The following is a 21003-nucleotide window of genomic DNA, read 5'->3' on the forward strand; positions in this document are numbered from 1 at the left end:
ATAAATTGGGAGTAAGGTAATAAGTTTAAATTGCTTCATCTTCTCTCATGGGTATCTTTCCAACTTGTTATGATAGTTTCCCTATATTCTGATGAGGACCTGAAATCTAAAAGATCATGGGTTCCAGCACCTGTCTGCAGGATATACTCTCCACTTTGAGCTGATATTACAAATGTGTCACACTCATTAAGCTGAGACTGTGCCCAATTTTACTTTAAAAGAGCAGATGTTTAAGAATCAGGACTTTCCAAGCCCCATATGGCATTAACCCAAAAATAAATAATTTTTCTACAACTGTGAAAGCATTGCCTTCCTGGAAGAAGTTAGAGGACAATGGAAGCCTGTGGAATGAAGCCTGAGATGGAAAGATGAAAAATGATCAGACATCTCTAAGTAAATTGTATATATTTGCAAAGTCAAAGCAAATATAACCACCACTTAGAGTCCCACAACAACACACTTCAGGTTATACCTGCTAGTAGGACTTGCAGCTATATTTTATGCAACTGTATGAGTTTTAGAGACTGATTGTGTTAATATTCATGTTGTCACTAAATACAGGAATGTGAGAGCAGCTGCATTAGGTCAGGCCAGAGTTACATATCTGTCTCACACTGTCTGGAGAAAGCAGATGTCCAGAAAATAATATCAGACAGGGCAAGCATATAGGATACTTCCCTCTGAGAGCATCTAGCCACTTGCAATTCAGTGCCTTCCTGAACCAGTCATCATTTCTATCTGTTTAGTAATCCTTGATGGACTTTCAAATATTTTTTCTGTTTTCCCTTTCAATTAACTTGTCCAGTCCCTTTCAGCCCGTGTAAAATATTTATATCAGAGGCTACAAAGAGGTAACTACTGTCCCCCTCTGCCAAGTAGTACCCTGTCTTGCTTTAGTAGTAGAGAGAAGCTTTAAATTACTGTAAGAAAACAATTATCTCTGTATCTCTGTTTCTATATCAAAGGACATAAAATAATTACTCCCATGCATAATTTACTCATGTTAACAGGAAACATGCAAATAGATTTACAGTGCATTTTCATCCTTAGAATAGATAAGTTATTTTGATTAGTAGGCTTCTGTCACTTGTGTGATATACCGTATGCACTGGAAGTTGCTCGTGTATTACTGTAGTAACAATTGATAATATCAGTGATATTGATAATATCAGTGATGCCTACACATGACTATATGAAGTAGCAAAATCGGCATGGCTCTAAACTTTGTGCATCAGTTATGCACCATCCCTGTGGACTGAAATTCTATACTAATGTAGAAAAAGTGTAGTAACAACATTTTGAGTGCGGCCATCCAGCCAGTTCCTTATCCACCGAGTGGTCCAGCCATCAAACCTGCATGCTTCCAATTTGGAGACAAGGATGTCATGTGGGACGGTGTCGAATGCCTTGCACAAGCCCAGGTAGATGACATCAGTTGCTATAGCCGTATCATAAAAAGCCACCAGATTTGTCTGGCATGACTTGCCCTTAGTGAAGCCATATTGGTTGTCATCAGTCATCTTCTCGTTCTCCATGTGCCTTAGCATAATTTCTAGGAGTATCTGCTCCATGATCTTGCCTGGCACTGAGGTGAGACTGACAAGAATGACAAGGCAACACACCTACTGGAGAAGTGGGAAGGATGGCAATGATTAATGAATGTAAATACATCTTAGGAGGACAAAAAAAAAAAAAAAGTGTGAAATCAAAAGATCTAAATTAACCTTTTTGCATTGGTGTTTATGAAAACTTGAAGAAGTACTGACCACAGGGGACAGGTTTGAGGATCTCTGAGTTTGCAGTGTCTGTAGAACTGCTTTGAGAAGAAAATAAAAGGAGGAGTAGTAATAAATTCTGACAATCCGAGTGGCCAAATAAAGTTGTCTGTCAGCAGGTCCTAAATGGACAAAAGGAACGCTGTTTATCACAACATGTGATTTAGCTTTGGAACTCATTGGCACCCCACTTAGTAAATGCAAAATTATTAATGGACTCAAGGTAATTAATACAGTGATGAAAAATGATCCATCAAAGGCTATTAAGCAGAGTTACAGTGATGTAACCTCAAACTCTAGAAGTCTCTAAACTATAGATACATGAAAGTAGGGAGTACATACCACAAGAATCATCACTCTACAGCTGCACCTGCAGTGACTGTTACTAAAGACAAGATTGCATGTTACGTGAATCTTTGGTCTGATCCATCTCAGCTGCTCTTGTGCTTCAGGTACTCCAGAGAATGGTAGATGGTACGTACCATCATTTTTGTAGATATGGGCATAGGCTGTTTATTATAAAGTAAGAAAGGCTTTTAATATTTTTAACTGCAAGACTAATCATTGCAAGTAAGAATCTTCACGTTATTAATAATAGATGTACATTTTCACTCTGGTGGGCTTTCATGGTGTCATCACCTCTTTCAAGAATAAAGAATGTACTGTATGTATAGAAAGAAAAAGACAATTAAGAGAGTGATTATTTCTGTTTGTACAGTAGTTAAAAATTGCTGTACAAATATTATTTGTGATCTTCACTCATACTGTGCTGGAAAGATACAGCTGTTTCAACAAAGCAGATAAGTATGTAGTGAAATAGGAAACAGACTTGCTGGGAAAAAAGTAAAAATCTACATCACATGAACTATATGCTCTGAGGAGACAAGCTTCTTTCTTCTTTCTCCACCCTGTTTCATTTTATAAGTTTTTTTCAGTACCTGTAGCCAAAGGATGACTCTTTGTTTTGTGCCAGTATATTGGTCTGGTGTACATGAATATAGGGGAAATTTGGGAATTCTGCATTAATGTGCAAAATATTGAAATGTTTCTACTGAGACTTTGAAGGCAGAATTCAGTTGGTGTCAGGGGTTTTTCACCTGTAGTCTATTAAAGAAAACGTGGATTTAATTTTAACTCGTGAAAAGCAAAACTAGTTTGATTAAATTTTGAATTGATTTGTAGCTCAGCAACAATGAACAATAATAGGACAGCAAACCTGTAGTTTCCTGGATTATCTTTCTTGCCCTTCTTGAATGTGAGTAACATGTCTCTTTATCCAGTCACGAGAGATCTCCCTGACGGCCACAACCTGTTAAAGATGATAGAAAGTCACTCTGTGACGATGGCAGCCAGCTCCCTCAGTGCCTTGGGTGCATCCTACCCTGTCCCATGGGCTTGTGTTACGTTCAGTTTGCTTAAGAAGTCTACCACTAAATTTTTGTTTACTGTGGATAGTAACCCATCCTCTGGACTCTGCCACAAGCCAGTTAGAGCTGGAAGGTCTGAGAGAAAACCTTGTCAGTAAAGACTGAGACGAAGAAGGTACTGAGCAACTCATCCTTTTTAGTGTCCTTTGTCCTTAGGATACAGCAGCCTGATTTTCCTTAGCCTTCCTCTTGCTCCAATGACCCTTTAGGAGTCTTACTTGCTGCCCTTCATGTTCCTCACCAATTCTGTTCCCAGAGGATGTTTGGCATGCCAGTTCCTGGCCCGGTGTGCCCAGAATATGTTTCTGTACTCCTCCTGGGTATATGTCGCCACAATTTACCCATTGTATGCTTCCTTTTGTACTGGAGCCCAGGCAGGAGTGCCTTGTCTCTCCTACCAGGTGTCCTCAGCTTTCTGCCCATCAGGAGATGCTGTTCTGCTCTGAAGAGTTTGTCCTTAAAAATCAACCTGGGCCCTTTGCCCTTCAGGGTAGCCTCCTGAGGGATCTTGTCTGCCAGTTCCCTGACTGAATTCTAAACTAATGTAACTTTAGGTCCTACCTAAAGAGCCTGTGTCTTTCCATCACAGTGCTGTATCCCTCTGATTCCAGAAATGCTGAGCTATGTGACTGTGCACAGACTTCTAACTCCTGTTTGATTCCCACACTGCGGGCATGTGTATACTGGCACTTGAAAATGGTCCCCACTCATGATTCTTTCTCAAGGGATGTATGACAGCCTCCGCCATTGGTGGTCTCCCTGTTTCTCCATTTCTCTTCAGACTTAGTTCTCCATCCCTGCCAAAAAACCCCCTAGTTCAAAGCCATGCTCTTTAGGTTAGTAAGCCTATTGGAAACAATGATCTTGCCCCACTTTGTCAGATGGGTCTCACCTGCCTTATTTTCCAGCTCCAATGTTGATAAATGCAAGATGCAGATAAATCACTTTTCTTGCACCTCTAATCTTGACCTTTATTTAAGCCATTTAAACCTCAACCTGTCCATTTTACTCTTGATCCTTGCAGCTAGGCTCTATATTTAAAACTAAACCGAACCAAACCAAAATTACATCAGTATGTGAATCTATTCTCTGTGTTTGTCCCCTCTTTTTATGCAGCTCTGCAGTTTTATTGGTCAAACAGTGAGCAGTATGTATTTGCTTTATCTTTTAGATTTGCTTTCCTAGCTATGTAATTTCCACTTTTTATATCCTGCCTCAGCCTGTTTTATTCTTCCCACATCTTTCCTCCTTTTCACAGACGATTTGTATCCAAATAAATGGTTATTTTGTCTTAAATGTTATACTTTAGTGTTCAAAATGTATTATTGATTGTGGTCCTTATATTTTCTACTGGGGGGAGATATAACTATATAGTATGAATACCATACTAGTGCAGTGGTTTTTATTTAAAAAATAAAACCCACTGTTGTTTCTGATGTAATTTATTTTCATGATAGGTTGTATATTAAAATACGGGTGAGGAAAAAGTTGTCTCTCAAAATAGCCGTAACCTTTTTGTTTATTTTCAGAAACTGTCATTTACCATGAGGTTATCACTTTTTCCATCCTCCTGGGCATACATTATGGTACAAGTAAATTGCTGCAGCACATTGATTCTAAACTGCTGAATTACTGGTGTCTATCACAGTATTCAAATGGGTTTGCTCCCAGAGAAACGTTTTTTCCATTGCTGAGCGCTCTAAAGTAAAAGTAGATTAATAATTTATGTTTCAAACTTGCTCCCAGTGTACTCAGTGTCAAAGCTCTCATTGCTTTAGGGACAGCAGGGTCCTGCTTCCTACACAGTGTTTGAGAAGACTCTGGTGTGGACATAGCTCAACGAATTAAAAATTCCCATCAATATACCAATCCATGTGTGACAGCACTGTGAAGAAAGCACTCCTTTATTCACTGAACGACAGTAACCAGACTTATTCAGTTGAGAACATTTAACAAGAATGCAATTGGACAGATCTTCCATCATTCTGACCAAAGCTAAATTTAAGCAGAAGCACCAGAAAATATAGGTCACTGATTAATTCACTGAGATTCTGCATTCTTGCTCTGCAATAATCACTTAATAACAAGTTACAGCAAGTGCTTCTATGTGATAATTAATTCTGGTTACACATTATTAAGGTCAGAGGAACTAACAGGTTCACTAATGATTTCTATTTTAGAACATGGGACATTTCAATCAAGAGTATATAAAATAGTAAATGTAAGGGAATTTAACAGTATTTACTGGCTTAGTGCATGATTAAACATTGATTCCTGCTCAGCATTTAGAGGTATTAAATGCTGCATTCTATCCAAGGGGAGATCCAACATTTTTTTCCAAAATAAGCAGTTCCAAAACTTTTTATTCCCTTTAATTATAATTTAACAAAAAATCCTGCACATAGTTAATATAGTAATAGACAGAAGAATAGTTCTGATCTCTCCTACATGGGAATAATCATAGAATGGTTGGGTTGGAAGGGACATTAAAGATCATCCAGTTCCAACCCTCCTGCCATCAGCAGGGACACCCCCCACTAGACCAGGTTGCTCACAGCCTCGTCCAACCTGGCTTTGAACACTTCCAGGGAGGGGACATCCACAACTTCTCTGGGCGACATGTGCCAGTGTCTGACCACCCTCACAGTAAAGAATTTCTTCCTAATGTCTAATCTAAATCTACCCTCTTCCAGTTTGAAGCCATTACCTCTTGTTGTATTACTACCTGCCCTTATAAAAAGTCCCTCCCCAGCTTTCTTGTAGGCCCCTTCAGGAACTGGAAGGCAGCTATAAGATCTCCCCTAAGCCTGCTCTTTTCTCCAGGCTGAACAATCTCAACTCTCTCAACCTGTCCTCATAGGAGAGGTGCTCCAGCCCTCGGATCATCCTTGTGGCCTCCTCTGGACTCGTTCTGACTGGTCCACGTCTTTCTTGTATTGGGGGCTCCAGAACTGGACTCAGTATTCCAGGTGGGGCCTCATGAGAGTGGAGTAGATGGGGAGAATCACCTCCCTCGAGCTGCTGGCCACGCTTCTCTTGATGCAGCCCAGGATACGGTTGGCCTTTTGGGCTGCACGCGCACATTGTCTGCTCATGTTCAGCTTCTCGTAGAGAGAAAAAAGTGTTGTATCTCTAGAAAAAAAACCAAAGTAGGGAAAAACTCAAACCTTCATAATTCCCTGTCATCTGGCGCCTGCTGAAGCTTGGGAACACATGAAGGTTCACAGTTCACTTAGAAAGGCCCTTTTCTCAACTCCTCATGCCCATCATAGCTGCTTGGCAATCTAGGTGGATGGGACTATAATTTTAAGGTTACCTGAGGTACCCACCATACAAGAGAGCTCCAGAGAAACCTGTATTCAGAGATCCAAACCACTGGGGAACTAACAAGTGTTTATATATTATTAACACCTTTTTTCCTCCCCAGGACTTACAGCAAACCTGTCTGCTTCTTTCCTGCTCTTGCTCTTCCTCTTCAAACTGTGCAGGCATCTTAAAGAAGGATTTTCATAGATTCAGGAGAAACAAGAACATGCTGGCATTCTTGAACGTCCTTTTCCTAAAGATTTAGACACTCTCAATGTGGAGGAGAAGGGAAACCTATTTCTTGGTGTTTTATTCAATTCTTTCTTGATACTGCCATTTAAGTTATTAGAAGTTTTTCTAAGCCAAAAGCTTAGGAGATGATACTGAAAAATGACCATGTACTATGAATGTGTTAGCACTACTACATCAGTATGTTGTCTACCTAATTAATCATAGTAAAGACTGAAAACTAGCTTCAGCCTCATTGACATCTGTCTTACTTAGCTGTAAATGACAATATGAAATGTTTGTTAGTCTCACTGAACTGCTTATTCATCTCACTGACAACACTTCCAAATCGTATATACTTATTTATCACCCTGATAGCAATGACCTGAGCTATCTCAATTTGAAGATGCTCGTGGGAGATGAGTGCACTCCTATCTTACTGTTCCCTCTCTCCTTCAGGTCCAGAATGAAGCTCTGACCTAATGATGGATGGAATGATGATTCTGCAAAGAAGACCCTGTTTTTGACTGCCTCCAACTCACCCCAGTATGGCTGTGACACCTTCATGTATGGTCTGAATCCTTCTCCCTTACTTTGTAGCATAATAAACAATGTGGTAGAGCAGCAATAATAGATTATATGAAGATATTGCAGATTTGTCCATTAAAAAAAAAAAAAGTATTAAAAAAAGACAATACTTCCCCTAGGGCAAAAATAGAACTTTTGGTGGGGTTTTGGGAGGAGAAATCTGGATACCCTCTTTCTTTCTTCTCTAGTTTTTTTCCTGGAGGGAATGATGCCTTAGGTGTTCCTCCTGTCTGTTTCTGTAAACAACTTTGCAATGTGTTGGCCAATTTCAAATAAATGTAAGGTAAGAGAAAATGTTCAGAGATATAAAGTTTCTGTAAGTTTTGTGAAAACTGGATAGACACTGCATTGGAAGGGCACGCGGGTTAGCACCTCCACATAGGAAAAACATATCGTGCAAGGCTCAGCACCATTCTGTCCTGGCTGGGACATACCAGTGAGGCAAAAAACTGGCTGGTCATTCAGAAATAGCTGCAGGATAAATTGCTTCTTGTGGAGACAGGAGTCAAGGAAGGTGCTGAGAGCCAGGGTACTTCCAGAGAGACAGTGGATATTGCAGAGGGCGATGCCATAGCAGAAATGAGAAGGCAGGCTGGAATTATTGTCAAGGTCAGGAAGTGTAAGACTAAAGGGCAGAAAGTCCTAAAGAAGATGGGCTTCACTAGGTCCACTGCTTACAGAAAACCTCAGTAAACTCAAGATACTTGTGTGAATGTACATGCTCCTTATTCTCATCCTGATTCATTGCCTGAACTTCTGGGCTGTATTCTGGTATTTGCAAGTTACAGAGACCAAGCAGCCTGTAGCCCTACTGGCTAAGTTCCAAAAGTACTTAAAGAGCTATTTGGAAGTTTCAGACGTAAATGCAGTGATCAGCCTTTGCAGGTGTTTTAGAAAGACTGCCTTTATTGTTAAAGCCCACATAAAGCAAAGCTGAAGAAGGAGATTAAACCTCACATTTTCCCACCTCCTCCCCTCTTCATCTGGTAACAAGATTGCATATACAATGACATATACATGGCCTGTTTTTAACACTCAGAAAAGACGGTAATGTGACACTTTTTTGTGGCCCATTTTCATATGCTCTAGATCTGCTACATAATCTCCTGTATTACCACTTTGCATGCAAAAAATACACTTTTCTTGGCATCCCTAGCAATTTCACCATTTATCTTGACCTCTTTGTCATTGCTCTGATTCAAATTACCCATCTGGTTTTCTCACAGAGATGACCATTAAAGGGGTTATCACAAGAAAATAATTAAATAATCTCTTCTGACTCCAGAATAACTAAAACAAAATAGCAAGTGCAGCGAACCCTCAGTAGGAAACAATGTACATAAATGTCAGCTTTTTTTTTGTTTTGATTTTAGTTCATGGATGAGGCTGCAAGAATAAAGTAAAATAAAATAAACTTTTCATATAATTAAAAATTGTCTTGTTATATAGCCTTACAAATTCTATATCAATTTTTGGCTGTGTGTGACTTCTGAAAGTTTCTATTTGTATCATCATATAAAAACTGTGGTATCCTTTAACAACCTGGTTTTTAAATAGATCTGACCATAAAATTCAGTTTGACTGTACTTACATTGCATTCAAAATGTGGATTTTTCTCCTGAGCAAGAATGAATAACCTAAACAATAAAGACTTTTTCTAAATGGGTATTTAAAATCTGCTCATGAAAACTCAGATATACTACTCTTTGAAAAGGGTTCTGTAGTCTTAATTTACAACAATCAGTCAAATGAGCATTTAGAAATGAAATGTTCATGCAATAAGCCCTAACAGGGCTTTCAAGAATTCTTGGAGAAAGCTGTAGAAGAGTGAAAGCTTTCCTCCTTAGCTCTGCTCTGACTCTTCAAAACAATACGGATGTGAAACAAAGCCATGACTTTGTCCAGTTACTCTTGTGACTAGTGACACCTCTGATGTACTTGTGTTAAAGGATTATTTATCTCCATGCATGTGTTCCGGAAGGATACATAGGCTAAGGCTAGGCTGGGATCTCTGCTTAACAAGAAATGGACAGAGGGTTATTTGAAAGCTTTTTCCTTCAGTTTGTTGCAACTCAGTATAGTCATAAATATTTACTGTCAAAGGCATTTGCTGTCTCAGTTTATAAACCTCAATCTCTGCCATTCTTATTTAATGATTCATAAAATACTGTAATTTCCTATGAGTGCATTAGGCTACCTTTTGCTGCTAAGACATTGATTTCAAAATAAAAAAATCTGAGAAAAGGAGACATCAACTAAAGTCTCATTAGGGAAATGGTGGCATCTTGGATACCCAGGCAGAAAGCTGCATTTCTGTCCTGATAACCAAATTAGCCTTGTAACTTATTGTTAGGTGAAAAAAGGAACTGCAAAGTTTCCCAGTGAGGGATAAGTGCTAGAGGCAGTATCTTGACAATTTACTTTTTCTCAATTCTTCATATATCTGAGGAAGTGGTATTTTTGCATTACCATAGCTATGTTGTCGTTCCCATAAAAATAAAAGGAGGATGTTTAAAATGTAAAAGCAAGTTTCTTATATTACCATGCAAGCCCTCCAGAACAAGCAGAGTAGGTATCCTCTGAGATTTATTACATTTTGTTTCAGGAAAAGAAATCTAATCTGTGTTGATTAATGGTAAAAACTATGTATTTTGTTTATTTTTCAACAGTATTAAAGATTATCATGGGCAGAAGACCATTTCTTACAGCTCAGTATCAGCTCTTATGTTCTTAATTCACTCAATCTATTAAGACCTAAAGTAATCAGAACTAATCAAACTCATGATTATGATTTGACAGAAAATAATAGAAGTAGTCTAAGATTATGATATTTTAACATGTGTTTCACCATTTTGTCTTATGATCTCAGTACCTAACTCAGTCTTATCTCAGCACTTTCAGAGTTCGCAATTTCAGACCTCACCCTGTTCAGATCAGGACAAGGCACTACTGTGAGAATGAGAGTTAACTCTCCTGTATTCACAGGACACCAGACACCAAGCTCTCAAACAAAATTACATACAATTACACCACAGTTAAACCACAACTTGCAACCGTTGCAATAAAATTCTTTGCTGTATGGCTATCTTGGCTTTTTCTATATGAGATCCACTCTTTAGATTTTTTTTTTTCATGTACAGAAGGACATCCACAATCTCTGCCACTTGGGAGCTAGTTTCCTCAGTAAATGCACAATGACTGGTTTGCCCTCTGTGACATGTAGCCATTTATAATGGCATTTTACATGAGATTGTAAGAGCCCTGGTATTTTGCAAACCATTGGTGATGGTATCAGTCAGCTTCCATTTACTTAGCATGAATTTTACCTATTGCTGTATTTAATAGTATTGTTGATTTATGGCGATTGGTTTTTCTCTTGAAAACTGTCACAGGTTCCAAACACAAAAGGTATCCAAGATCTGTCTGTGCAGGGAAAACTCAGCTGTATTTAACAGGATCTTCCAGGTACCAGGGCTGTGCTGTGTTCAAGGAAAGCACTTCTGTCATGCTCTGTGCTGTCCTTTGGCTTCCTGACCACAAATAACACCAAAGTTCATTTTCTAGCTGCCACTTCCATGGTAACATGAAAAGGAGTGTGGATAAATTATAAGAATAATAATTAAATTCTTCACTCTGTCAAGTGCTCTAGCTATTTCTTTAATGAGAACCCCACATTTCTTTGCTCAACAGTCTGGTGTTAGTGCTCAGAATTCCTTATCTCTGTTGTTACGTGTTTTGCATAGACATTACTGCAAACACTGTTGGAAATGGTTCCAGGAGCTGGTTGCAGGCTGTTTATCAGAGATCAGGAAACACTAGAGGCGTCTGGAAGCCTGTTTGCTATCAACACCCCTCCAACCTCTCACTTGCTAATGGTGAGAATTTTCATGGAAGTTTCTCATTGAGCTTTTAAAAAATGTCAGCAAGGCACAGCATTAAACTAATAAACTGTATAGGTCAGAGAAGAGTAAGAAACCATCACCTACCCATTATGCCACAAATTCTTAAAGAATATTATTATAATATCATTTCAGAAATCTTTCAAGGAGTGGTTCTTCATACATTATTTAACTCTTACCTTTTTCTCCTTTCCTTTCTCTCCATTACATTCAACTACCTTCAACTGCATTACATTCAACTGGAGAACTGGTGAGGAGATGCTGTCTCTGACTGATAGGGTTTGGACAAAGAGATACTTAAGAAAAGTATAGAAAAAAAGTTGGCATTCTCTAGAAAAACACTAAGGTAACATAAACTTAAAAGCCAGGGGGGTTTTGTGGGGGTTTTTTTAGCCATTCTTTGTGGCATATTGCACTTAGCCAATAATTCCATCAGTAGTATGCTGTACCTTTTAAATCAAAAATTCTGAGGGAGGAAGCATCCATTTTGTATTCAGTTTATTATTCAGGCTGAACCATGCCCTCTCTCAAACAAACTTCCCTCTTCTGAATTTCAATCTGAAAAGTAGACATCCAAATGAAAAAGTGATTAACAAAAATCTATGCAGAAATAAAATACCTCTGTCAACAGAGGACACCTGCAGAAAGGGATCCCAAAGACACATTATTCAATGTTTAATTTAAAGGTCACCTTCTGGACTTAATGAATGTTCTCAAGTCATAATCCACAACAGAATTGACCCAAAACATCTCAAAAATATCTAATAAACTTAGGCTAAGAAGGGGAAAACAGTACTAAATAAAAACGTACAATGTTTTTGTGGACATCCCAGATACCTAAAACACTTTAAACAAAAATTTGAACCAGTCTAGTAGAGAAACACATGGAGAAATTTCAGACATGAATCAAGAGTAAAATAAGGAAAAATAAGTAATCATAAAAGACAGCTAAGTTTATAAACTTGAAAATCCACTCACAAAGCCCTTGTAACACATGAGACAAGGGGGATAAGCTGTCAACTCTGATGCCATTTGGGTCATTGTGATTATGTGGAGTTGAGAGTTCAGCATCAAAACATGAGTTTTGAATGCTGCAGTGTCATAAATGTCAAACTAATGAAACCATTTAAGTCACTGAGTGATGTAGGGAGTCAGCCTCCATTGCAGAAATGAACATTAACCAGTCAACACCACCAATGAATCAGCTGGATTTTTCTTCAAAATATTCCCTTCCACTCCATGTATCCTTTTTTTTCTTTTAATTTTCTTTCCCCTGTAGCTACTTACTTTTTCTCCTACAGTCATAAGAAAAACTCCTAGTTGCTTCAGTATAATGTGCAAGTGGTAAGTGAAGCATCCAAACAAGGAATTTGCTATCTCTATCTGGGCATGAATAGAATATAGACTTAAAACAAACAAATAAAGAGAACAAAATACAATAACCTCCTGTATGCAAATAATTTATTTTGATCTGAATAATCTCTCATATCTAAAAAATTATAATAGTTTTTTTATCTCAGTTGTGACTATTTTGATGGAATAATAACGGATTTTAGTGAAAAACATAATTCAAGTGATTAGAAGATACAGGATTATTTCTATAATGCTGGAAACTTGTGAAGAAATATCTACTACATTGTTACACTTCTGCTTTGTTTATTAGATGCCTACTGTTATTCATATAATCAGAATAAAACATACTTAAGCAGAACAAAAAGCTAAAAAAATCAATTTAGACAACAATATATATTTTTTTAGGCTTTGTTTAAAATAAACTTTTTCATGTTAAAAGTATGCAGTGTGGTTCCTGAAATCCAATTCTTATTCATGGTTTATAGGCTCCTAGAAAGTAAGGAGAAAGTGTAAAACCTGGAATATACAAATTATATGGCAGAGAAAGCACACAAATAAAGGGACTACAAGATAAACATTACAGCTTGGAGAGTGTGGCTAAATCTTTATTCTTAAATTGTTAAACCATTCTATTAAGCTGAAAAGTTACCCCTTACTACTTGATTTTTTTTTTTTAAGTGGCTATAAAACTATTAGCAATGAAGCATAAGTAAAATGATTGATTTTGCCAATCACTGGGAATGTACCAGACCTTGTTTTATGTAATATGCATCACAGGTCATCTGTAAACTTCATTAATCATATACAACCCATTCATTCACAAGGTAAAATGATGAATTACTGTCTGTGGAAGCCTAACATTAAGCTCACTAATTCCATGGAAGTGCGGGATATATTGTAAGATTTTTTTTCCCTTTACACATGTCAGAGACTGTAGTCTGTAATCCTGCATGACACTTTAATCCATATAAGTAGATATTTACATCCCATGGAGCCCCACTGATTTTAGTGGCTGATGCCTGCTCATGTCTAATTACAGTATAGCTTTCCTACTGTTGATACAATGATAAAACTTCTGAAATGAGAAAAATGAAAAAAATATACATAAGAAGGAAGTAGGGACTTCATTTCACCCAATTTCAGCCAACTACAATTTTGGCTAATAATCAAGCAACAAAAAGTGAAGGCAATTTTCTTTGCGTTATTAAACATAAGCAGCCAAACTGCTGTAGAAGTCATGTTATATAAAATGGATTGAATGCAACCTTAAAAATAATTAGTTCAGGCTCCAACTAACCTTCTTTTGGGAAGCTATTCCAGAGTTTTTCTTTACTGATGGCTAGAGACTGCCCACCAACACTGCAACTGTTTATTATTCCTGTACTAACAGTGTTTAATATTGTAAAACTCTCCTCTCTCTTCTAGTGTTTACCCACGATGCATTTGTAGACAGCAATACTGTACCTCACATTTTATTAGGCAAAACAAACAGAGATCTAAATCTTTTAATCTTTTCTCATGAAATGGGATCTTTTCCCTTTGATTATCCTCAGGATAATCTTAAACACTAGTGACAGGAGACTTTCGCAAGTTCTAGAGGAGGTCTCACAAGAGGCTTATGCATCTCTGTTTCTACCATAAAGTACTGCAGGTGACAAGTTATTTGCTGCTAGTCTTAATAAAAAAAAAAAAAAAGGTACCTGAAAATAATTATGCTGTTGGTGTCCTGAAACAGCCATCTTATAGTATGGAGTTGTCTTATCATCCTTGAACTTTACATCTTTCTGGTTTGCTGTCTTTAACTTTTTTGCTTGTCTCATTTCTTCTAAAGACTGCTTCACTTTGTTGAAAGATTTTTTTGTGTGTGTTTTGTATAATGATTAGCACAAAATGGTTATGCCTACTCAGCCCTATGGTGATAGTCACGGCAATAATAACAGCAATCTGAACATACGCATTTTCATCCTCTCAAGATAAGCCATAATAGTGTCAACTTTTTTTTCTCTTAATCTAATGGCACTGTGGCATTATCACAAGCAATAGCTGTGAGTCATTACAATTACATGCTCCCCTAACCTCTGCAGTACTTAACTCACTCACACTTTAAAGGATGTTTAATTTTCCATAGTCCCTAGATAACTAATCCATTCCAGTCTCTGTCTGCAATTAGAACATACTGCAAAAAAATACCTGCATTCTGAAAGACAAGTATCTCCTTTTTTACTGAATTAAAAATAAACATGATTTCACTGGTATCTGCAGTAGAGTAATTTCTTAATATGAACAAACACAGTCTCACTGCAAGGACTGGAAAAGAGATTTTTTTTCTTTGCTTTTCTGAAACATACACATACCCTGAGATCCTTTGTTTCCCCATGTAAATAAAAGGGAGTTCTGTCTCCAGACCTACACGTGTAAGTATTAGCTTTATCTTATCACTGTAACCATTTTTAGATTAATGGTGAAAGGCATGGCCTCTGGTGATCACTCATGCAGTAGAATGCACATTATATTGCCAACTGACATTTAACAGCAACTAATATGCATTCAGCTGCTACTGGAAAAATTTTATGTAACACTTCCTAGATTTTGCTTTAATGTACAGATTACAGAAGAGATACACAGTGTACTGAACAGTAATCTCCACGGCAGTTACATTCACTCTGGAGAGAAAACAGGACATTTGCTTATATTTCTTGAGCAGAAGAAGTGATCACAGCTAAGATAACAGCTAAACCTACAATGCTGTCTTTTAAACCTTGTCTTTAGCTTAAATTGTAGATACCTGAACTAAATGGAGGATATTAAAACTATAAGTAATTCCATACAGCTTTAGTAACCATTGTAGGGAATCACAGTTGCCACCTAAATTTATTTCGAGTTTAATGTTCTAGAAACTTTTGAGTATCTGATTCACACAAAGACCTAGTACCAAAATTAAAATGAAGAAGAATCCCAGGGGAAAAAGTTTGAGAAGGTATTTATTTGTAATAAACCGAATATCCCTTTCTTAAGCAAACAGACCAATGTAATTAATAGATTCACCTGAGATTCAGCATGCTTGGATTTTGAGCTGAGACTATTCAAAGCACTTCAGGGGATTTAGATGTATATTGGTTATTGAAACGAAATCCCTTAGACTACTTTGAAAACTCTCAGTCTTGAATTCCTTCAGCCCACATGGGAGGCTGACTGGTTTCAATTACAAGAGGGCTCATGCACAAAGCGATGCAGGTGAAAGGAAGACTGAAGACACCAAATAATCATTAATGACACTAACAAGTTAAGAGCTACTGGACCCACGGACCATAAGACAAAACTGGACAATTAGAAAGTGAAGACATAGCTGGATATGTGATGTTTGATCCTCCTTTCTGAAGGAAAGTCTATCATAGGATTTCTTAGTTATGTTGTGTTGTCTCCTTAAGGCTTTTGCTTAGGAAACATTCAGAAATTCAGAAGTTTTAGCTACTTAAGCATCATATCTTCTCTTTTTACTGTGGGTTTTTTCTCTTAACTCTTACAATATATTACATAGAATGTTCTGTGTTTATGTTAGCTTCTTTCCTGGATTTATTGATCCAGTTAGAAACATTTAATCATCAAAACATATCAAGTATAAGTAGTCGCAATTTTGTTCCCTCTTAAGCTAACTAAAATTTAGTATTACCATCAATTAGAGGTAATTTTAGACTGTATAATTTTAGAATTAAATATGTTATAGTTATGATAGAAAGGAGAAGCATTTTTTGAAGTATTCAAACAAAGGTCAAGATGACTTTCAAAAAGAATAGACAGTCTGCAGGTGAATAAGGAGCATACGTGCATGAGGCTCCTATTATAAAGTATGGAACCACATGTGATTGTAGCTTATCACACAAGCATAGTACTGCACCCTCGCAATAAAAATAAAGTTTTAAGTAATTATCTCTCTATACTCTGAAAAGCCTAATGCTTTTCTGCTGTTAACAATGACATCTTAATTTAACTTCATTCCTATGTTATTGTGTGAGCCTGCTACAGTTGTGTGCCATAGAGAACAACTCCAAAGCATTCCTCATTTTAGGAAATTAATCTCAGGTGCATTAGGCTAAAGTTTGATTTGGGGGCGGGGAAGGGAGCTTTTATTAGGTAAGTGCCAGGCTGAAGGAAACTTTTGGATTATTGATGGTATGCTGTGTAATGGTGACAGAGAGTTATACAACTTGAACTGTGAGTTTATTTATATCCTCCTTTTCCCCCCTTTACATGTTTTATCTTCTATTATCTGCTAATCTTCATATTAAATCCATTGATAGAAGAAAATGAATTAGTAAAAAAAATATCATTTTTAATAGTCTTTTATGAGGGAACAGTAGGATTACCTTTCTGAATAATCTTGGAGGAAAACAGTAGAATTCATACAGGAAATAGTAGCAAACCAAAATATTTTCTTGAGTAAAACATTTCCTCTGCTGTCTCAGTGTCATTTTGCTTCCTATTGTTTTAGCTTGATGTTACTAATTTCCTGTTATCTTATATGAACATGTTTATTCTAAATTAGATGATAAATATGTAGAAGTAGGAAAGTGTACTTACTGTTGTACCTACAATCTGAGAGTACAAGCTGAGATCTGTATGTCTGATGTTTGATTCACCTCTTCCACCCCAGGATGTAAGTTACATATAGGTTTTAATATTATAATGGTAAATTAAACACTGTATTTGATTCTTTGCTGGTGGGAAGAAGTCTGACAGAAATTCCAGGAGGGGAAAAAAAAAAAAAGAGTCTGTATGAAAAATTTTATAACTGTCCATGAAGAGTTAAATAAGGCAATTCCTGCTTTTTCGGTTTGGGAGGGGGATTTTTTTGTTTACTTTTTCCATAATTAGGGAAATTTTGGCTTCTCTAGAAACCTTTTTTAGAAATATTTGTTAGAGATTTGAGGGAAGAAAGATGCAAAAGCGATACTTTGGAACTTAAAATGATTAATGTGGTGACGCTCACGTAAACGTGCTCCAAATTCAAACCCTGCTCCAAATTCAAACCTTGTTGATGACTATTTTTTTTTTCCTCAAAAGGGAACAGGGCCAGCAAAAACAAACAAGAATTTCCCCTTCCATTAACTGTGGCCTTTCTGAAGTGTTTAAGAGTACTAAATAAGTGACACTATAATAGTGTCATTATTATAAAGGCTTCTAAAGAGGGATCTACGAACAATAATGAGGAAGGGTGATACAGAAAGCTCAGATGCAGAGTAGTTAGTTAGGACCAGTCTTTCCTCAGAACTGCCATTTCAGGGGCAAATTGGTGTGATTGTCTTTCCTCCAGGGATCTCTTTAGCCAGTGAAGGAGGTTTATATTATTTTCCCTTTTACTAAGTAAGTTCATATAACTAGTGCCGATCAGTTGTTCTTTGACCAGATCAAAGAGCTGGATTCTTGAAAGAACTTCTTGCCCAGCTGAATAGCAAGGAGAAATATGTCCCTGAAAGAACTGACTCTGTGATCATCAGCAGCATGGTCCTCTTCAACCAGAGCTTCCCTTCTTTGGGGACATAGGGCTACCCTGCCACCTCACTTTACCAAAGATACTTCCACCTTTTCCTTTTTAAAGTAGTTTAACCAAATCTTCCCATCACAGGATGTCTGGCTCACTCTGTCCCAATTTTATTCTCACAATGAAGTGTGCAATAACTCCCAATACAGAGTGATGTGTCTTACTCCAGTATGAGGGCCCAGAACCAACTGAACCAACACAGATGTTGGACAAACAGTAGCAATTTAATCTCTTAAGTCTTTAAAAAAAATGACAGACAGAAAATCTTTTCAAATATGTTAAGGTCTTTGGCATGAAAGAAAATATAGTATTTCTTCTGATAATAACTTTTTTTTTTTTCTTGTCATACAAGTAAATACCCTGACAGTCCTGGTAGTGAAACATGCTTTTAATTTGTCTGGCTCCATTTCTTTGCCTATGCTGCTGCTTGCAGACCTTTGTAGATCTTTTCTCTTGGGCTTTCTCCGGCTCCACTGCAGAGCGGTTGGGGTGTTGCCACTGAGATCCTTCCAGGAATAGAGAAAAGGCTGGCTTAGACTCTGAGAAGCAGTGGTAGAAAGCAAGAAGTATTTTTAGGTCTGTGTCATTTGCAGAATTTCTAGAGAACAAATTTCTAGACTAAATACTGATCAAACTAAAAAGGTACTAATGCTCTTACCTTCCTGACTACTTTCTTCTCTCCTCCCAAAGTAAAGGTAGGTAACATGAAACTAGCTCAGTTAGGCACCCTCACTTTTCTGATGCATCTACTGTTAAGACAATACCAAATGCAAAAATCCCTGGAATAGTTTTACACTAGCAGTAGTGCAAACCTTTGGTCTTCATCTTCAAACTGGCTGGTTTATTTAATAATCTTTTATGATTCTGATTGCCTTTGGGAGTCTATACTTGCTTAGGTTAAATGAGTTAATCTATCGGTATCTCCTGAGATATTACTTCATTCTGAATAAAGAAATATTAACCATCTTTTTGACCTGTAGATGGCCTACAGCTTATCTGAATTTACATCTTGTCTTTGGTATCTCATAAATGATGTTATACCGATGAAGTTAAAAATAAAACCTTCAAAGTAAAAAACTAAATGGTTATTCACCACTTGTTTTTCTGAACATGAGGTACTATGAACAAAAATAGTCTTGCACACTGCAACTGCTTGAGTGCACATCAGCTGCTTCTCAGTTTCGTCTTGTTTTCAATACTAAATCTGATTTCCTTCCTCTCCCCCACCCACCCATTCACATTCCTTTCTACTTCAGTTCTGGAATGTGTGGTCTGTGGCCAGCTGACAACTTTAAAAAAAAAAAAAATAAAAATTTGAGGATATTTAAACAAGGCATTTTAAAGATCTATCGGTTGTGAGCAGGGAGGGCTGATGGAATGGGCAGACAGTAGCTTAAATGTTTGAACAATTTATCTTCGCCACCCCACATTTCCCACCTATGTCTTAGTTATGAAACTGGCTGTTGTTGACATTTCAAAGTGCTTTAACAACTTCACCCAATCTGTAGTGCTACCAATGATTGGCAGGAGATATATGCATATTTTAAGAGACACAAAACTCCAATAATCTGTTTGCTTAATTTTAGTCTGTACTAATTTTTCACATACTTTACATCTGCATCTTTGAGTTTGTCTTCTACTGCTTGACTAATGCAAACTGAACTCATTTATAGGTAGGCTTTATTTCTTGGAAAGTTGCAAAAGATCAAAATGGACTGATTGTACTATACCACAGAAGGAAAGTAGTGGCTCCAGGGAGATATCTGTTCCAAATGAGCTAGGTAACCATTAGAATATAAAGCAAACATGGAATCAACATTAATTAATGTAATACCATTTTTGCAGTATAGGACAAGTTGTAGTTTGCACAACAGGACTTGCAACCGGTTACTAAATGTTAGAATAAAGCCTAAGAAAGTGAAGGAACAGCTAAAATAAAGCACTGTTACCTGCTTCTGATATTGTGTGATACACTTTAAAACAAGTTTGGGTTAGCTTGCAGACAACATATATAATACCAGTTTTCAGAAAACTAAAGGGCAGTAGTTTAAGTAGTTGTTACCCCTACAGCTGGTGGACACCGGATTGATGGAAATAAAAATCTAGGAATCTGTCCATCTTCTACAGATTTTTTTAACTCAGTTAAACCCCAACAAAATAAATACAATCAAAAATGACCCACACATTAGCCTCAACCATACAATTCATTTAGGAAGACCCATTGACAAATATCAATCCAGCCTACCTCAACTGTGCTGGAAACTTTTAGCTTAGCATCAGAAAAATCCTAAGCTTCTCAAAATTGTGTCCAGAAATCGTGATCATTCTTCTGCTGAGATCAGTGAAAACTTTAGCACCCAAACTGGAAGAAGGATTAGCATTAAAATCACAAAATACATAATAGAAATAGTAACTCTTTAATATCTTTTCCCTAGTAAATTGCAAAGCACTTAATAAAAACAATGATCTGTAGGGGAACTAAATCATAGATATGGAAGGCTATGTGGCAAGATTTCCTAGTAAGCCAGGGATAGATTTCAGCTCTTTCAAGTCCTGCTGTGGTGCTTTAAGACATTCAACTGTAAAACATCTGAATATGTGTCCCTCAAAGTAATTTTCTGCAAAGAATTAACAAAGCAGAGCAATTCTATCTTTCATCCTACATTTCTTTAACAAGTGCTTTATCCTACTTCAAGAAGGGTTTAGTGTGGAAGTTCACACATCTAAATTGGCCAATTATTTCTTGGTGAAATATTTCCACCATAATATCCTAGGGCAGAATCACGGAATGTTAGGGATTGGAAGGAACCTCAAAAGATCATCATCCAATCTCCCTGCCGGAGCAGGAGCCTAAATGAATATCTCTTCTCTGAAGCTAGTGCATTTAC

Source organism: Antrostomus carolinensis, unplaced genomic scaffold, assembly GCF_000700745.2.
Source record: "Antrostomus carolinensis isolate BGI_N321 unplaced genomic scaffold, ASM70074v2 scaffold9331, whole genome shotgun sequence".
Lineage (NCBI taxonomy): Eukaryota > Metazoa > Chordata > Aves > Caprimulgiformes > Caprimulgidae > Antrostomus > Antrostomus carolinensis.